The sequence below is a fragment of the Vulpes vulpes genome, chromosome 12, assembly GCF_048418805.1.
Source record: "Vulpes vulpes isolate BD-2025 chromosome 12, VulVul3, whole genome shotgun sequence".
NCBI classification, from domain to species: Eukaryota; Metazoa; Chordata; class Mammalia; order Carnivora; family Canidae; genus Vulpes; species Vulpes vulpes.
The window spans coordinates 24,378,113-24,397,003 of record NC_132791.1 but is presented as its reverse complement, the minus strand read 5'-3'; positions in this window follow the sequence as shown (position 1 = coordinate 24,397,003).

Sequence of the window (18,891 nt, the reverse complement as noted above, 5' to 3'; positions counted from 1 at the left end):
ATATTAAGGCAAAGTCTAGAGAAAAATTATCACACAATTCTACCCGTTTGAAGCAGGTCATGACTTACTAGATCTTCTAACTCAACCTTCTCTTTAATTCCCACCTCCTTCTCCAGAGCAGGAATCTCTATCATCCCTGATGAAGAACTTTCTTTTTTTTTTTTTTAATACCCATTTGACTGAAATCCACCTGTTCCAACTTGGAACAAAATGTGTTTTTCTGTAACTCCCAAAGAGCAAGGATGTTCCTTTCACAGATTGCACTGTGACCCTGGCCCTAGAGTCAAAAGAGCACTTTCTCCACATGGATTAATTTTTATGAGGGACAAAAATCTTTCCCAGAGGTCCCTCCGCCTTCAGCTGATACAGTGGCCAAGGTGGCAGTATGTATGTATCCATTGTCAAGTTGAAGCCATTACTGGCAAGGGGAATGGAATTACCATGTTTGGCCTGAACATGCACATGTGCCCCCTGGGGCTACAAAGAGACTTCTTTCCTGAGCATCCAAATGCAATCACAGATCTTCTAGCAAGGAGGAAGAGATGGGGCTAGTGGGGTAAACAGCAAACCCTCTCTGCGTGGTCCGGTCTGTGAGGCTGGTAAGAGGCACTGAAGAGTTTCATCACACAGACAACAAAGTGGAGAGGAGGAACCAAAGGGCTCCACCCAGATCTCACCGTGAGTGAGTCCCAAGCTTGTAAGAACTCGCTTATGCTGACGTCTGTCCTGTCACTTCCTTCTTTGACCAGTGTCCAATTCAGTGGCTGCAGGTGCTGTCCCCAGTGGACCAGCCAAGTCCAGGCTTATAGGACTAGACAGAAGCAGAGGGGGGAAGATGCCTTCCCAGGAGGGCAAGGAAGTGGGACTGCCTTGGGACACAGAGAATAGTTCTAGCCTGATGACATGATGCTTCCATAGGACTTGAGCTACACATGCCTATCATGGAGGCACCTTCTAAGGAAACAGCCTCACCCACAACACCATCTAAAAGGGCAACCATAGACAACCAGAGGTAGATACCATACCCAAAAACAGACAAACCATAGGCTGACTGGCATCCTATGATTTGAACTGACTCAAAAAGATTAGTTGGGAATCCCTGGGTGGCGCAGCAGTTTAGCGCCTGCCTTTGGCCCAAGGTGCGATCCTGGAGACCTGGGATCGAATCCCACGTCGGGCTCCCGGTGCATGGAGCCTGCTTCTCCCTCTGCCTGTGTCTCTGCCTCTCTCTCTCTCTCTCTCTCTGTGACTATCATAAATAAATACAAAAAAAAAAAAAATTAAAAAAAAAAAAGATTAGTTGAGCCAGTCAGTTTTTCTCTCTGTTTCAGAATTATGACCTTGAGGGGCACCTGGGTGGCTCACTTGGTTAAGTGGCTGCTGTCAGCTCGGTCATGATCTCAGGGTCCTGGGATCTAGCCCCGAGTCAGGTTCCCTGCTCCATGGGGAACCTGCTTCTCCCTCTCCCTCTGCCTGCCCCTCTCCCTGCTCTCTCTCTCTCTCTCTCTCTCTCTCTCTCTCTCAAATAAGTAAAATCTTTAAAAATAAATATATACATAAAATCTTTTAAAAAAAAAAGAATTATGACCTTGAAAATGTAGAGAGATCAGCTGGAAAGTTCTAAGGAAGGGGGAGCCATGAGATGAGTAAGACAGAAGTATAAGGCAGCTTTAGCTGAGGAAGCAAAAAGGTATCTAGATGAGGGAAGGAAAGCCAGGGAGTACATACAGTGAGCCTGGAGCAGACAGGTGACGTATGTTGCGTGGGTAGTAATAAAGGGACTCTAGAGTGGCGAACCTTGAACTCTACCTTGCTGTGAGTATGCTGGAGTAACTTCTGAGCCCTGGAGAAGCTCCATTTCCAGACTCCTAAAGGCCTGCACCATTGTGCCTACATTTAGATTTCCAAGCTCTTCCATCTCTTTCTCCTGTTTTTAAAGATTTTACTTATTTGAGAAAGAGAGAAAACAAGCAGGGGCAGGGAGGAGCAGGCTCCCCACTGAGCAGGGGGCCCAACACAGGGCTCCATCCCGGGCCCAGAATTGTGACCTGAGCCAAAAGCAGACACTTAACTGACTGAGCCACCCAGGCGCCCCTCTTCTGTTTTTCTTTTAGCCTTTCTTATATCCTTGAATAACTCCTCCTTTCCTTGAAGTAGCTTGTGGGAAGCTCCTTGCTTCCAAAGAACCTAAGCAATGCACACCATTAGAGTGAGACCCGCAATGATGAAAGTGGTTAACAGCCAAGGTCACCCAGGTTGGAATCCCAGCTCTGCCACTTACGACTTTAGGCCAGTTACTTCTCTCTGCCTTGTCTCTTGATCTGTAAAATAAGGATAATGATAGTACCTACCTCAAAGGTTATGAAAATTAAATGAGTTAATATATAAAAAATACTTAGAACATTGCTTGGCACATAGTAAACACTGAATAAGAGTTTACTCTAATTTTTATGATATATTATGAAGTAAAAGCCCTTCTTTTATTTATGTTTCTTAACACCATAAGAAAATTAATACTGAGGGCACCTGGGTGGCTCAGTCAGTTAAGCATCCACTCTTGATTTTGGCTCAGGTCGTGATCTCAGTGTCATGAGATCAAGTCCTGCATCGGGCTCTGTGCTCAGCAAGGAATGTGCTCGAGAGTCTCTCCTTCTCCCTCTGTCCCTCACCCTATTCATGCCCTTGCTGTCTTTCTCGAAAGAAAAAAAAGAAAGAAAGAACGAAAGAAAGAAAGAATACTGAAAGTCAAAATGAAGTCTAAAACTGATTAGTTTTGGAGAGAGGGACTCCTCTCCTCTTTGATGCGATGCTGCTCTCACTTATGGGTTTGTACCTGTTCCTGTGCCTGTTCATTGTATCTGGTCACGTGAATGTGTGGTTTCCCATAATCCTCCACTTTCTCTTGACCTTTGGAATCCCTGTCTGTGTCACTGCTGGCCAAGTGAGCTTCTGTGACCCAATGCCATAATGGGGGGTGTGGCCAGCACCTCCTTTATTTATACAGAAAAGATTCTTCCCACAAGCCTGGGGGCTTGGATGGGAGGCCAGAGCCCATTTCCCCACACTTTGACTTGTTAGCACTTGTGGTTTCCAGAGGCTTCTTTTAGCACTCTTTGATCTAGTATCTGTGCAAATAGAATCAACAGGGCCAGACCAGGACGAGCCCCAGCAGCTTCATGTACTTCCCCACAGGGACTTCCCACTGTTGTCCTTTTTTGTAAATATCACCTCTGATCTCCTTACTCAGACTACTTTCCTTCAACCTCCAGGGACTCCAGGGAATAGAATAAGGACTAAACTTATACACCCAGAATGCTTGGCTTTTCTTTACATCGAGGGGAAGGTTCTAGCTTCATTCCCCATATTATTCCTACTCATAAAGCAGACCAAGATTCCCCATTCTCCAAATGCAGTGGACACCTTTTGGGATATCTTGCCAACCCATAATCCTTTTTTTCTGAGGTGCTCCAACAAACCTCAGAGGTGGGCCTGCTGTAGTCACATTTTACCAGGTATCTCTCTCCTCACTACACCTGAGTGGCCCAGTGGTGCACCCTAACCCAAAGTAAGCTGATAGGATTTTCCCTTCTGGGTATTAAGATTTGGGATCTAAATACTCTAGTTCCAACCAGCCTGATCCACTGAGGAGCTGCAGGTACTCACTTTCTCCTGCAAGACGGGGAATAAAGAAAGGCTGCAGAGAAAAAAAAAAAAAAACGAAACCTCTGCATAGAGAAAGAGATGATAGCCACCAATAGTGCTCTCTGGGTTTCTGATGGCTTTTTTTTCCTCACGAAATTCTAGGCGGTAAGGACTGTTAATATCCTATTTTACAGATGAGGAAAGAAACTGAGGCACAGATCATGACATTATCCAGATGGTATGACCTGAGCTCCTGGATATAGCCATTTCTAAAATGAATACCACTTGAGGCATCCCAGTTGTGTGAGCTGATAAAAGATCCCTTTTTGTCTCCTTAAGCTGGTTGGATTGGGGATCTGTCACTTTTGATTAAAAGATACTAACAGGAGCACTTGGGTGGCTGGGTTAGTTAAGCATCCAATTCTTGATCTCGGCTCAGGTCTTGATCTCAGCTCAGGTGTCAGTCTCAGGGTTGTGAGTTCAAGCCCCATGTTGGGCTCCACGCTGAGCATGAAGCCTACTTAAGAAGTAAGTAAATAAAAGAGTACTGACAAAAGAGAACTGAGATAGGTTCTTTTGGATGGATCTAGCCTTGGATGTAAGAAAGGACACCAAGATACAGAGAGAGGAGATGAGAGTGGGTGCAGCTGAAGACAAGTTTGGTGGGGGGGGGGGGGCAGGCAGGAAATGGGGGAAGTTTACGCCCATTAACCTCAGGGTTTGGGGGTTTTTTGCTTTTTGGGAGTTTTTGTTGTTGTTGTTGTTGTTGTTTTTAATCCTATGGGGTGGTAGGAGGCAAAGCCTTTGTGCTCCGATCAACTGAAGCACTTGCAGTGGGGCAAAGGCTGCAACTGGAGAAAGGAATAGCTGTAAATGGGAGAAGAAAGACCATTTGTATCAGGTAGAGAAATCCCCAGCTGTGGTTACAGTTGATAAATTTTATTTAGGTAAACTCACCCACTCAACTGTATATGATTTTTTTCCAGTAGGGCTCAACTGCATTCGCAGGGATTAGCTAGGTGAGATAAAAGTGGGAGGTTAGGATACTGAGGGTCTGAGGAGAGAGCAGTAGAAGCGATGCACCTGGAAGCCAAGGCTGAAGGAGAAGGGGAGCCATGAAAGGCTGGAGTGTAATGATGTAAAAGACATATAGGGTGAAGGTCAAAGCATAAGAGAACTGGAGAAGAAGGTAGGTCAGAATCTGAAACATTGGATCTTGAGACTTCTGAGGTAGAGCCCTTCTCACTGATCACAAGATTCAAGAAATGGCCACAAGAAGGAGTAGCTGAAGTGAAGGAGTCAAGGAGAAATGTTCGAGGGGAAGAAGTCATGGAATTAGGGGGCTAAATACATACAAACATATAGGCTTAGAATACATACCAACATATATCAGATATACCCAGAAATATGATACAGACATACATTTAGATATAGGTACAAATTACAGGCAGGCTACACTAATTCACAGATACAGGGCATGATATAGACCTTCCCCTCTTCTCCCTCTCAGCATACAACACAGGCACATAGCCCAGAACGCAGGGACACACACATGCAGATATGAAATATATATACAGAGACACATATAACCATGTAACAGACACGTAAACTTTGACAGATACATACAGCACACCACTGTGACTTAAGGGAGTGGGTTTTCCCCCCCGGAATTGTTTTTCCTGTTGATTTTGGCCACTGTGGTACCCACGCATCACATCCCCCATTCTTAGAAAAAAGACAGAAACCTGAAGCCTCTCCTAAGTTAGGAACAAAGGCCCTGGCACAGCTCAGTCCTGGCTTGCCAGTCCAGGATGTCTGCTCCTACCTTTGTCTCCCTGGAACTGGAGTTCTGGTTCAAATACTGCCCCGAGAGACTCTGAGCCAAGGGAAACAAAGCCTCCCCAGGCACAGGGTAGCTCTGGGACAGTTAGCCCAGGCTAGGCAGACAAGCTGTGACACCCAGAACCCTTGCCTTCCTCAACCCAAGCATCTTTTTCTGAGCCAGGCCAGCTTTACACCACACAGTGGCCTGTGGAGGGAAGGAAACAAGGGCGAAGAGGGGCAAGGCTGGAGAGACAGGTAGGATTTAAGGCTTCAGCCAGGGGAAACTGGGTAGTGAAGAGGTATTACTAAGTGGAAGACTGATATGTTTACATTTGCACCTTAGGGCTCCTAACACCTAGAATAGTACTTGGCACATAATGTATATGAATGACTCTGGTGACTTCCTATAGGAAGGATGGGAACTGGTGACCTTGATGTAGGAGCCTCAGTCAGGAGAATCAGATCATGTAAAAGGGAATGAGGGCTTAATCGAGAGCCAAGCATGGTATTGGAATGAGTAAAAGAAGAAATGAAAATGACTAAAGATGTGATAAGTAAAGCTAACTAGAACTGGAATTTGGCTCATGCTTATTAAAATACCACTATGCAGCAGACATAGAAAGCAAACTTGTAATCTAACTATCATATGGGTATGAAATATACCTATCATGAGGATGGTATATATATCATATATATATATATATATATATATATATATATATATATATCATCGTGAGTATTCCCAGCAGCATACAAACACGTTCTAGTACTCTTAGTCTTAAAATTCTTCTTTGAGCAACATCATTCCTCATCATCTCCTACCTCATATTTCTTCTTTCCTTTATAGCCAAATTTCTAAAAAGAGTTGCCTTCAAATGTGGTTTCTACCTCCTCACCCCATTCACTTCTGTTATTCCAATCTGATTTTCATGTCTACCATTCCACAAAGCATGCTCATGTCAATGTCACTGGTGACTTCCATGGTGCCAAATCTAGCAAGCACATCTAGGTCTTCATCTGGAGAAAATTAAAGTTCAGAAGGTTAAGGAGAGTTTTACTTCTTGTAATTTGGCCCATCCCTCTACTGAAGACAACTGGAAATATAAGACAAATCTTCCAGAAGGCATAGAAAAGATAATAAATTAGTGTTTGGGTTTTTTTTTTCCTGAGGGGTATTTGTCAATTCCAGAATGGATGATCAAGAAACAGGTGACTGTTTTGAACAGAGCATGGGGATTGGAGTTTAGGAGTAACCAACATGAGGAGCTGCAATGAACTTCCCTTGGATTAATATACTGAAAGGCTAAACCTTACAAATAAGGCTGAATTCGAAGTAGGTAGGCCCTCCTCACAGGGATCAGTTTCAGATAATCTCAGTCCTTGAAAGTGGAATAAAGTAATTCTAGAACTTTCAAGAGCCTGACAGAAGAAAGTAAAGGTAATCCTTTCTGGAGGAAGACAACTTAAGCCTCAAATTATTGCCATAAACATTTTTTTGCATTGTGTTTTGCAAATACAATGGCCCATGTATAGACAATAGGGCATAAATGAAAATCAGCGAAAACAACAGACAATATCAACAACTCCACAAGGTCTCCAAATATTGAAATTATAAGACACAGACTTTATATTTACCATGTGGTATTGCCATGTTCAAAGGCAGGATTCAGATTTTCAGCAGAAAACTTGAAACAATAAAAAATAACTCAATGGAAATTTCAGAGCTAAAGATATAATAATAAGAAGAAACAGTGATGCCTGGATGGCTCAGCTGTTGAATCCGCCTTTGGCTCAGGACCTGATCACAGGTCTGGGGATCGAGTCCCGATTCGGGCTCCCTACAAGGAGCCTGCTTCTCCCTCTGCCTGCGTCTCTGCCTCTCACTCTGTGTCTTTCATGAATAAATAAATAATATCTTAAAAAAATAAGACAAAGAAATCATGGATAGGTTTACCAATTCATTTGACAAGCTAAAGAGAGAATTCATGAATTGAAAAATAAGTCCTAAAAAATAATCAGAAATAAGTGCAGGAAAACAGAGGTTTTGAAAACACAAAAGAGAGGAATAATTCACAAAAAGTGTGATGAAAGCCCTAACAATGAGTAATTCAAATTCCAGAAAAACAGAAGAGACAGACAGTAAAACTTGAAGGGCTAATGGCTGAAAACTTTCCAAAAAGGAAGAAGGTATCAAGCCAGAGATTCAAGAAGTCTTGGAAACCCAAATAGGTTAAATAAAAAGAAACCCATGCCTAACCACATCATAGAAAAGCTGATAAAACCAGTGACAGGGATCCCTGGGTGGCGCAGCGGTTTGGCGCCTACCTTTGGCCCAGGGCGCAATCCTGGAGACCCGGGATCGAATCCCACGTTGGGCTCCCGGTGCATGGAGCCTGCTTCTCCCTCTGCCTGTGTCTCTGCCTCTCTCTCTCTCTCTCTCTGTGTGACTATCATAAATAAATAAAAATTTTAAAAAAAAACAGTGACAAAAAGAAAATCTTAAAAGCATCCAGAGGGGGGAAAAAAACCTTAAAAAAGAAAAAAGGCAAAAATTAAACTAATATATATTTTCCCATAAGGATCAATGAAACAAGTAGACAATAGAATTCTACCTTAAAGGCACTGAAAGAAAATAACTTACAAATTCAATTCTGTATCCAGTGAAAATATCCTTCAAGAAGAAAAGTGGGATTCTGATTCAAAAAATTATAAATAAAAACATATAAAAAAAATCAGAATAATTTGAACACTGGTATTTGTTAATAAGGAGTTGTTATTTTTTAATTATTTGGGATTTTATTTTTTATTTATTTTTTAATTTTTTAACAGATTTTATTTATTTATTCATGGCAGAGAGAGAGAGAGAAGTAGGCTCCATGCAGGGAACCCAATGTGGGACTCTATCCCAGGTCTCCAGGATCACACCCCAGGCTGAAGGTGGCACTAAACCGCTGAGCCACCAGGGCTGCCCTATTTGGGATTAAAAAGAGTATCTTTTTAATGATAGTAAATATTTACAGATGAAATATTTAGGGATGAAACATGATGTCAGATATTTGCTTTTAAATAATCTGAAACTGGGTGGGGATGGGTATATTGAAACAAATTGAGTAGGTACTAATAATTGTTGAAGTTAATTATGGGTACAGAGGTTCATTATACCAGCCTCTTTGTTTTTGCACTTGTTTGAAATTTTGCATTCTAAAAATGTGATCCAGAAATAATGAAGGTGAAATAGACACTTTCAGACAGAAAAAAGAAAGAAAGAAAGAAAGAAAGAGAAAGAAAGAAAGAAAGAAAAGAAAGAGAAAAAAAAAAAGAAAAGAAAAGAAAAGAAAGAGAGAGAGAGAGGAGAAAGAGAAAATTTGTTACCAGTTGAGCCACACTGAAAACGTTGTTCAGGCAAAAGGAAGATTATCCCGGATGTTGAATCTTTGAAAATGCAGAAAATAATGAAAAGCAATGAAAATGGTAAATATGTGGATAAATTCAAATTGATACTGACTATAAAACAACAATAATTATCTCTTGTGAGGTTTCAAATAAAGTGAAATTAAAATGCATGACAACAATAACATAGAAGTCAAGAAGGCATAAAAGGAGCAAAAGTGTTCCAAGGTTCTTGGATTGTTCTGGAAGAAGGCAAATTCCTAGTAGACTTTACTATCAATCAATGATTGATCTGGTAACCCCTGTAAATAACTACTAAAAAAATAGTAAAAGAATGCATAATTTCTAAGCCAATAGAGTGGAAACATAGAAAAGTTAAAAAATACATAATTCAAAAATAGGTCAAGGAAGGAGAGGAAAGGAATATAGTACATATGAGCCACAGAAAACACTTAATGAAGTGATAGATTTAAACTGAAATATGTCAATAATTTCTTTGACTATAAATGGAAAAAATTCTCCAGTTAAAATACAAAAATTGTTAGACTGAATTTAAAAAACAACTGTATGCTGTTTATAAGAGATACAGGTTAAAAAAAAACATAAGGATATAGAAAAATATAGAATATGAAGACTAACCAAAAGAAAGAGGATGTAATTATATTACTATCAGAGGAGGTAGATTTTCTCATAACTTTTAAAGTGTACAAGTTAATGATTACTTCCAGTATATTCACAAGATTATGCAACCGTCTCCACTAATGCCTAGATAAAGTTGACTTCAAGGCAAAAGCCGCAAACCTAGAAGACATAATAATTCTAAATATGAAAGTCTCTAACAATATAGCCTCAAACAGGAAAGGCAGGAATCAATAGAACTACAAGAATAACCAGAAAAGTGCGCATAGTGGAAGATTTTTAACAAGTAAAGATATAGAAGATCTGATTTAAAATTTCATTAAGGCTATGAAAGATTTGAACTACACAGTTAGCAAATTTGGCCTGATGGGCATACACAGAATGCTGTCCTTCAAAATTCTGACTACATTGTCTTTTTATGTGCCCAAGAACATTTACAAAAGTTGACCATATGCTGGACCACAAAGCAAGTCTCGACAAATTTCAAAGGATCAATATCATACTGAAGATGCTTTCTGCTTACAATGAAATTGAGCTAGAGAGTCATAAGAAGCAAACAGAAACTTCTCAACAATTTGAAAACTTGAATATTGATTTAAAAATTTGGGAGCTTTCTGGGTGTAATCTGAAACTGGCTTCTATACACAGAGGGCAGGGAGAGACGGAAGAAAGAGGCGTTCCACTCTAGAATGATAAGCAGCAGGTTTAATAAGCAAGGAGATTTATTTATGAGACTTGTCTTAGGCTACTGCACCCACCCAATAAATCTCAAAAGTTTATATAGAGGCCTTAACTGGGTTCAGTCATGTATACTATCCACATTGTCTGAACACCTTATCTCTCAAGGCCATGTTCTTGGGGCAGCAGTTCCCACTATGGAAACGGTAAGCTTAGTGTACATTCTAAGGACAGGGGAGGTGGGGAGGACTCTGATTGCTCAGGTCCAGCTCATGGGTCAACTGGCAGTCACATTCTTTCCATGAATTTATCTCTACACATGACAGGACATTTTAGAAAGTACATTTCTATGTTACCAGTAGATGAAAGAAAAACAAGTTTATTGGAATGAGAAAAAATTCCAAAGTAGAAACTAGTTAGTAAGAAATAGGACACATAAAATTGTAGAATATAGTTAAATGTGTGCTTAGAGGGAAGTTTCTAGCTTTCAATAAATATACTTACATATATATCAAGAGCTAAGCCTTAATCTCAAAGCATGAGAAGAAAAGCAAATTATACCCAAATAGAATAGAAGGAAATCTTAAAAATTAGATCAGAAATTAATAAAATGGAAATAATGCAATAGAGGGAATCAACCAATTTTTTTTTAAGATTTTATTTATTTATTCATGAGAGGCACACAGAGAGAGGCAAAGACATAGGCAGAAGGAGAAGCTGGCTCCCTGCGGGGAGCCCAATGCAGGACTTGACCCCAGGACTGGATCATGCCCTGAGCCAAAGGCAGATGCTCAACCACTGAGCTACCCAGGTGCCCCTAAAACGTTTCTCTCTGAACGTTTCTCTCTGTAAGATTGAAATGAAAAGGAAAAATAATTCCTTCAGAAATATAAAAACCTGATGGGGATATTATGAGAAGGAAAATTATCTGCCAATCTCATTTATGAACATAAATACAAAAATCGTGAACAGATTAATCAAGCAAACTTTGCAGTATGTAAAACAGTTAATAGATAGTGACTAATTTGGTTCTGTTCTAGGAATGCGAAGTTGGTTTGATATTTAAAAACCAATCTGGGGCACCTGGGTGGCTGAGTTGGCTAAGCATCCAACTCTTGATTTGGGCTCAGGTCATGATCTCAGGATCGTAGGATTGAGCCTTAAGAACTCTGCACTTAGAGTAGAGTCTGTTTGTCCCTCCCCCTCTGTTTCTCCCCACCTCCCTCCTTATGCTCTCTCTCTCTCAAATAAATAAAATTTCAAAAAAGAAAAAGAAGAGAAACCCAATCCAAGCAACTCACCTCCATTGAAAGAATAAAGAGGAAAAGTCATATAATTTAATAGATGCCAAAAAGTTTAATAAAATTCAAAATTTACAAGTAGGGAAAAAACATCTTAGTGAGCAAGAGACAGAAAGGTATCTTCTTTTTCTCTTTTTTTGTTTATTCATGAGAGACACACAGAGAGAAGCAGAGACATAGGCAGAGGGAGAAGCAGACTCTATGCAGGGAGCCCAATGTGGGATTCAATCCCCAGACTCTGGGATCACACCCTGAGCCAAAGGCAGACGCTCAGCCACTAAGCCACCCATGCCTCCCCAGAGAGGTATTTTCTTAATGTGGCAAGAAATAACTACATAAACCTACATTAACATCAATTTTTTTAAGTAAGCTCTTTGCCCAATGTTGAGCTTGAACTCACCACCCCAAGATCAAGAGTTGCATGCTCTACTGACTGAGCCAGCTAGGCATCCCCAGCAAATATCATTCTCAATGGTGAAATAGTAAAGATTTTCCTTTACATATGTGAATTTCAAATAAGCAAAGAATAAAGCAAAAATAAGGGAGACAAAAACCCTACCTCTACTACTTACATTCAACATTGTAATGGAGGGAAGAAATAAAAGTTATAAGGATTGCAAAGGAAGAAACATCATTTGCAGATGATAGGATAGTATACATAGAAAATACAGAAGAATATAGAAAAATTATTAGAATTAATTAGGAAGGTTACAGAAAACAAGGTCGATACACAAAAATCCATTGCATTTGCTTATATCAGCAACAGCAGAAAAAGAAATTTTAGTTTATTTTTTTAAAAGATTTTATTTATTTATTTGAGGGAGATAATGAGAGAGAGAGAGATCACAAACAGGGGAAGAGGAGAGGGAGAAGCAGACTCCCTGTTGAGCAGGGAGCAGATGATGTGGAGCTCAATCGCAGGACTGTGGGGTCATGATGAGAGCCCAAGGCAGCCGCTTAACCAACTGAGCCACCCAGGCATCCTAGAAAAATAAGTTTTAAAGGCTATTATTTATAACAGTGAAAACATATCAAATACCTAGGAAAAAATAATAAGACTATGTGAGACCCTAAATATAAAGAAGACCTAAGCCAAAAGAGGATTATACTGTGTTTATAGATTGAAGGCTCAGTGTTTCAAAGGTATCAAGTCTCCTTATAGTGATCCATTTCAGTCAGAATCTCAACAAGTAGGGTGATGGTGGTGATTTTTGGTGGAACTTGACAAGCTGATTATAAAATTCATATGGAAATGCAACAACCAAGAATAGCCAAGACACTTATGTAGAAAAGGAATAAGACTAATTGAAAGGTAAACTAATTAAGACAGTATGGAGGTGCCTGGATGGCTGGGTCAGTTAGGTTAAGCATCTAACTCTTAATTCTGGCTCGGGTCTTGATCTCATAGGTCCTGGGATCAAGCCCCGAGTCAGGTTCCATGCTCAATGGGGAGTCTGCTTAAAGATTCTCTCCTTTTGCTTCTCCCCCCACTCTTGTTTGTGCTCTCTCGCTCTCTCTCTCTCTCAAATAAATAAATCTTAAAAAAAAAAAAAGTATGGTCTGCACAGGATAGATAAATAAAGCAACACACCAGAAGAGTCCAGAAATAGACCCTCACAGGTATGGACATCAGCTTCATGACAAAGGTGGCACTGCAGAGCAATGGGGAAAGAACAGCCTTTCCAGTAAATGATGCTGGGATAATTGATTATCTGTACAGAAATAACATAATTTGCCCAGTGTCCTACAATGGCTATGTGGTGAAGTCGGGTCTTTTTTTCTTTTCTTTCTTAAGTTTATTTATTTATTTAAGTAATCTCTATACCCAACGTGAGGCTCAAACTCATGACCTGAGATCAAGAGTCACATAGTCTTCCAACTCAGCCAGCCAGGCACCCAGAGGCAAGTTTTTGAACCCAAATACATCTGGCCCTATTTTAAGTCCATATCCTTTACATTCTGCCAATGGCCCAGTCACCTCTCAAAGCTGTCGTGAACAACGGGACTGGAAGTTATGGAAGGGCTTTGTGAACTGTGAGTTCTGTGAGCACCTGTAGGAGAGGCTACGTCCATTGAGATGATTGCTGCCTTCCAGGAAGGTAGCATGGCTTTGTCTGATGGCCCTAAAGCCCCTGGTTGGCCTCTCTCCTTCCTGTGAATCGTAGCTGGGCCTGAGTACCAAGTCCCCTTTCAAAGAGCAGCCCTGGGTTAGCTACCAGCTGAGGCACTGGAGCAGGAGGCTGACATTTGGGCACAGATGCTCAGGGCTGGAGCACTGCCAGGACACGGTGAGAGTCTGACGCTCTGATATTCCCTTGGGGTCTGTCTCCAGCAGCGTTTGGGAGAAAACAAGAGCTAGGCCACGAGAGACCGTTGGGACAAGTTTGTGTTTCACTTTGCAAGCTGAACTTGGTGTTTTTGCAGCTTTGGTCCAGGTGATAAGGCAGTCTAAAGAAGGAAGAGCAACAGGGCCCTCCCGGAAGGCTTGCAGCAAAAGCCTAGCTCCCTTCCTGTGAGCCTTGCCCCTGGGAGTGCCTCAGGATTGCCCAGAGCTGCCCCTCCCTTCCTGGTTTCCTGGATCGACAAAGGAGACCTTTGTTTCTGGCCTTGAGTCCAGTCTTAAGCACCCCAGCAGGAACCTCAAACAGCAGAAGGAGCTGGAGAAATGAAACAACTTGGAGAGTTCTCCTAGAACCGTGGCTGGCGGCCCTAAAGGGTCCTCACACCCTCCCCAGTTTCTGGCCTTGGTCACCCATGGAGTCAACACTGGGCTCCTAGTCCAAGGTTTCCTTAGCTCCCTCTACTGCCTGCATCCACCCCAAGCAAAGCCCCTCCAGCAGTGTCCTCACCCCAGAGCTGGTGGCAGGCCAGGGAAAGGCTTGGCAGGCTTTATTTCCCATGAAGAAAAGCCCTGGAACAGTCTTCTGGAGGGTATGGGCAGTGAGCCTGCAAGATAGGGCAGGCCCAAGATGGGGAGAGTGCCCACAGGCCCTGGGCAGCTGGCAGGGCAGACTCATCAGTCAAACCCACCAGTCACCAGGCCCAGGCCTGTGAGAGGCAAAGGTGCACCCCAGCCCCAGAGGCAGAGGCAGAGCAGCCGGCTGCCTCTGGGCTGAGACCAGTCATGGGGGAAGTTTCTTCGGATCTCAGCAGCAAGTCTTGCCCCCTTATTCCATGGTCTCATTGCGGCTGGGTCAGCTTCCATCCAGTGCAAACCACATGAAACATGAATCAATGAGGTCTGGAGTCTGATAAAGTCAAACCCAAAGACTTGTTTCTTAACACTCTTGGTTCAGTCTGTCTAAAAATCATGAGTCATCAGACCAATGAAAACACTGCCCTGGCTTTACTTAGGAAGGTACCATTAGGGGCACCTGAGTGGCTCAGGGGTTGAACGACTGCCTTTGTCTCAGGTCGTGATCCCAGGGCCCTGGGATCTAGTCCTGGATCAGGCTCCCCGCAGGGAGCCTGCTTCTCTCTCTGCCTCTGTCTGTCTCTGCCTCTCTGTGTCTCTCATGAATAAATAAATAGAATCTTAAAAAAAAAAAGAAAGAAAAGGTACCATCGGCTAAGAACTTGAGATTGGTGGGGCAGCTGCCTCCTTTGGGCAGAGGCTGCATGGTGAGGGAGGATAGGTGCCTCGGGACAATACCTCAGTGAATCCTCCTGACACCAGGTGTCAGCCCCAGGCAGGGACACTGCTGAGCAGGGCATGAAGGAGCTGTGCTGGCAGTGAGCCAGGTTGTTGCTTACCCAAGTGATGCTTCCAGAAGCAGAAAGCAGCCTCACTTCTTTGGGGCCACTCGGGTCTTCAGCCCTCAGGGGTCTTCTTTCCTCCCCATGACTCAGGCCTCCTGCATCCACATGGATGATTTCTTTTTTTTTTTTTTTTAATTTAAATTCAATTAACCAACACATAGTACATCCTCAGTTTCAGATGTAGTGTTCAATAATTCATCAGTTGCGTATAACACCCAGTGCTCATCACATCACGTGCTCTCCTTTGCCTATCACCCAGTTACCCATGGATGACTTCAATGTTAACCACCTCATGTGTCTCCCAGACTGTGGTCACAGTGATGTCCCTGCTCTGGGAGCCGCTGCCATGAGCTATGCTTGATTCCCAAGTCCTCTAAACTGTAAAAGGAAAACAAAACAAAATGAAAAATGCACAAAATAAAAACCATGCTCTTGAGCTCAGTCCTCGAACTACACCACACTTCCTTTGGCAGTGCTGCTGATGCCAGGTGTGAAGTAAGGACCACAGCCTTCCTGCTGGGGTGGGGCACCGCTCAGCCTGCAGCCTCTAGCTTCCTTCTACTTATTCTGTGGAGGGAGTGCTGCTGAGTCTGGATGAACAGCTGGATCATGGTCCAGTGGCCAGTGGGACTCAGGAGAGCTGGGGTGGACACTAACCCGGTGTGACCTTGTACAAGTCACATGACCTCCCTAAGGTTCAGTTCCTTGTCATGGGGATTATTGTGTGAGCACCGCAGAGCAGGTAGAAAAGTGCTAGGTGCGCTGGCAAGGGCAGGGCCTTGTACCTGCAGCCTCCCTTGCCTGCTCTCACTGCTCACATGGCTCTGGTGAGGTTGTAAACTACAGAGCTGGGACCTTGAAGCCAGCCTGTCTCCTGTGTTATTGTTATCAGAGGAGGGCAGTCACTGAGATAACAGGGCGCTTTCCCACAAACGGAGTGACTTAGAAGGCCCAAGTCCCTGGCTGGATAACATCCCCTAGCCCACCATGTCCAAATTTCGCAATGCAGACAGCTCCATCTGGCTGAGCCCCATGGAGCTGGGCAGAGTGGGGCAAGGCTGAGCCCACAACTCTAGACACCCTACCAGATGAGGATTCAAAGTCAGAGGCATACCAAGGCCTGGTATCCACCCTCCTCTGGCTCATGTCTTCCAGGCAGGGACCAGATCCAAGAGTACAGGCCAATTGTCCAGCACTCCCATCTGGACCGGACATGAGTCTCCATAGCTCCGTGCTCAAATCTGTGTCAAAATCCAGATGTCAGCGGCTCCCTCAACAACAGAGCTCCTGGACTCTGGGGCCAAAGATCCCTGGGCAGTGGAGACCCCCTCACTTCCTCATTAGGCTCACACTCCTCACAGGGTCATGATCAGGTGCCTGAGGCCAATCTTGCTCCTTTAAAGCTGGGGCACAATGCCCTCTCCCATTCTTTTTGTTCTTTAACATTTTTATAGGGCCGCCCCTGTGGCTCAGCAGTTTAGCATCGCCTACAGCTCAGGGCGTGATCCTGGAGACCTGGGATCAAGTCCCACGTCAGGCTCCCTGCATGGAGCCTGCTTCTCCCTCTGCCTGTGTCTCTGCCTCTCTCTCTCTCTCTCTCTCTCTCTCTCTCTCTCCTTTCTGTGTATTCTCATGAATAAATAAATAAAATCTTAAAAAAAATTTATAACCCCAAGTATAAAAGGCATGAACGTTCAACTGTACTCAGGAGTGCCAAGGAATGCCCCACCTTTTTCAAAATCTGAGAGAATAGCCAGAAGCTCATCAGTTCAAGCTGAGCTCCTGTCTGGCCTCCCTGAACATCCTCACAGCGCCATGTCCTACCACATGGGAACAGGGCATAGGCCTCCACCATTCCTCTGTGGGAGGAAGCCTCCATCCTCCTTCCAAGTCTGGGCACTTGCAAGGAAGGCATGTAACCCCCCAGGGGACAATCCAGCTCATCTTTCAATGGGGCCAGCACTGTTAATGCCCTCAGCCCTCAGGCAACCCCCAAAACACTAAAGATTGTTACCCCCAAATGGGAGACTGGCTGTAGTCTGTGCCGAGAAGGGAAGATCATCTCTTCATTTTATTGCTCATGCATCTGCTCCCACAATCACAGAGTAATTTCTGTACTAAATTATTTAGATAATTCCCTACCATATATGGAAATACCATTCTGTAGTTTGCTTTTTTTTTATACCTCTTCCTAATCAATAAATATAGATCCACTTCATCATTCTCAATGGTCACTCTGTATTTAATTGCTTGGATGCACCTCATTTTACTTAGCAGAGTCCTTCATTGACGGTAGCTTCTAAGTGTTCCTATTACAAGCAGTGGCCTAGCAAACGCTGCTGCACATACATCTTGGTGCACAGCTCTGTTTTCTTTAGATAAATTCCTAGAAGCTGAATTGCAAGGTCAAGGGATAGGTCCACTTTTACTTTTACTTCTCTACTAGGGTGCCTGGGTTGTTCAGTCGGTTGAGCGTCTGACTCTTGATTTTGGCTCAGGTTGTGATTTTAGGATTGTGGCATCGAACCCCACACTGGGCTCCCTGCTCAGTGAGGGAATCTGCTGGAGACTCTTTCTCTCCCTCCCCTAGCTGGCTCAAACATGTATGCATGCATGATGGCTCTAAATAAATAAATCTTGGAAGATTTTTATAAAGATTTTTTCAAGATTTTTATTCTAAATAAATAAATCTTGGGGGAAAAACGGATTTACTTTTCTACTGTTTGCTCCCAGAAAGGTTGTACCAATATAGCAGCGTGAGGCTGGAGGTTCTCCTGCCCTCACCCACACCAAGTCATAGGACCATCTCTTTGAAGTGTCTCTCCTGTCCTCCAGAACCCTGTTATGCTCTCCCTCCTGACCCTTGGGGGGGTCTTTCCCCTTCATCTAGACGGGACCTGTCTAGGTGACTGTTTGCAAGCCAAGGTGTAATCTTTCCCAGCTTATCATTTCTTCCTTTAAAAAGTCTCCACCTCAAACCCTAGTTTCTGCCAACAGTAAACGGAAACCAAGGGGGTGCTCTGGGAACAGGCGCCTCCTTGCCCCTTAGTCTTGATATCCTACCAGAAGAGTCCAGACTTCACCTTCTCCACCCAAACCCCCCTGGCTAAGGGATAGTCGTACCTATGTCACAGCTCTGCTGCATCTAGCTTCCTTAGGGAAAACTGTTTGTCTTGGGCAAAGGTAGCAACTGCAAAGCCAGTCATCTGGGGCAGAACGCCAAGCTGGATTCAGCAAGCACACTGAATGCCCACGGTTTGCAGATCCTCAGGGGGCCAGCCCTTTTCATGCTCAAAATCTCCAGGTGGATGCTGGACTCACACCACCATACTCAGCCACCTCTCAAAGCAGGATGAACTCAAGTTTGGCTATGGGGAGCTGCTTCATTTTTTTTTTTTAATTGTGGTAAAATATACTAGCTTGGTCTTTTCAGGCTGCTATAACAAAAATCATATAGACTAGATGGCTTATCAACAACAGAAATTTACTTCTCATAGTTCTGGAGGCTGGGAAGTCTAAGATCAAGGTGCTGGCAGATTTAATGTCTGGTGAGGGGCTGCTTCCCTGTGCACAAACTGCACACCTCACCTTCTTGCTATAAAACCTCACGTGACAGAAGGGATGAGGGAACTCTCTGGGTCTCTCTCTTTTTAGAAGG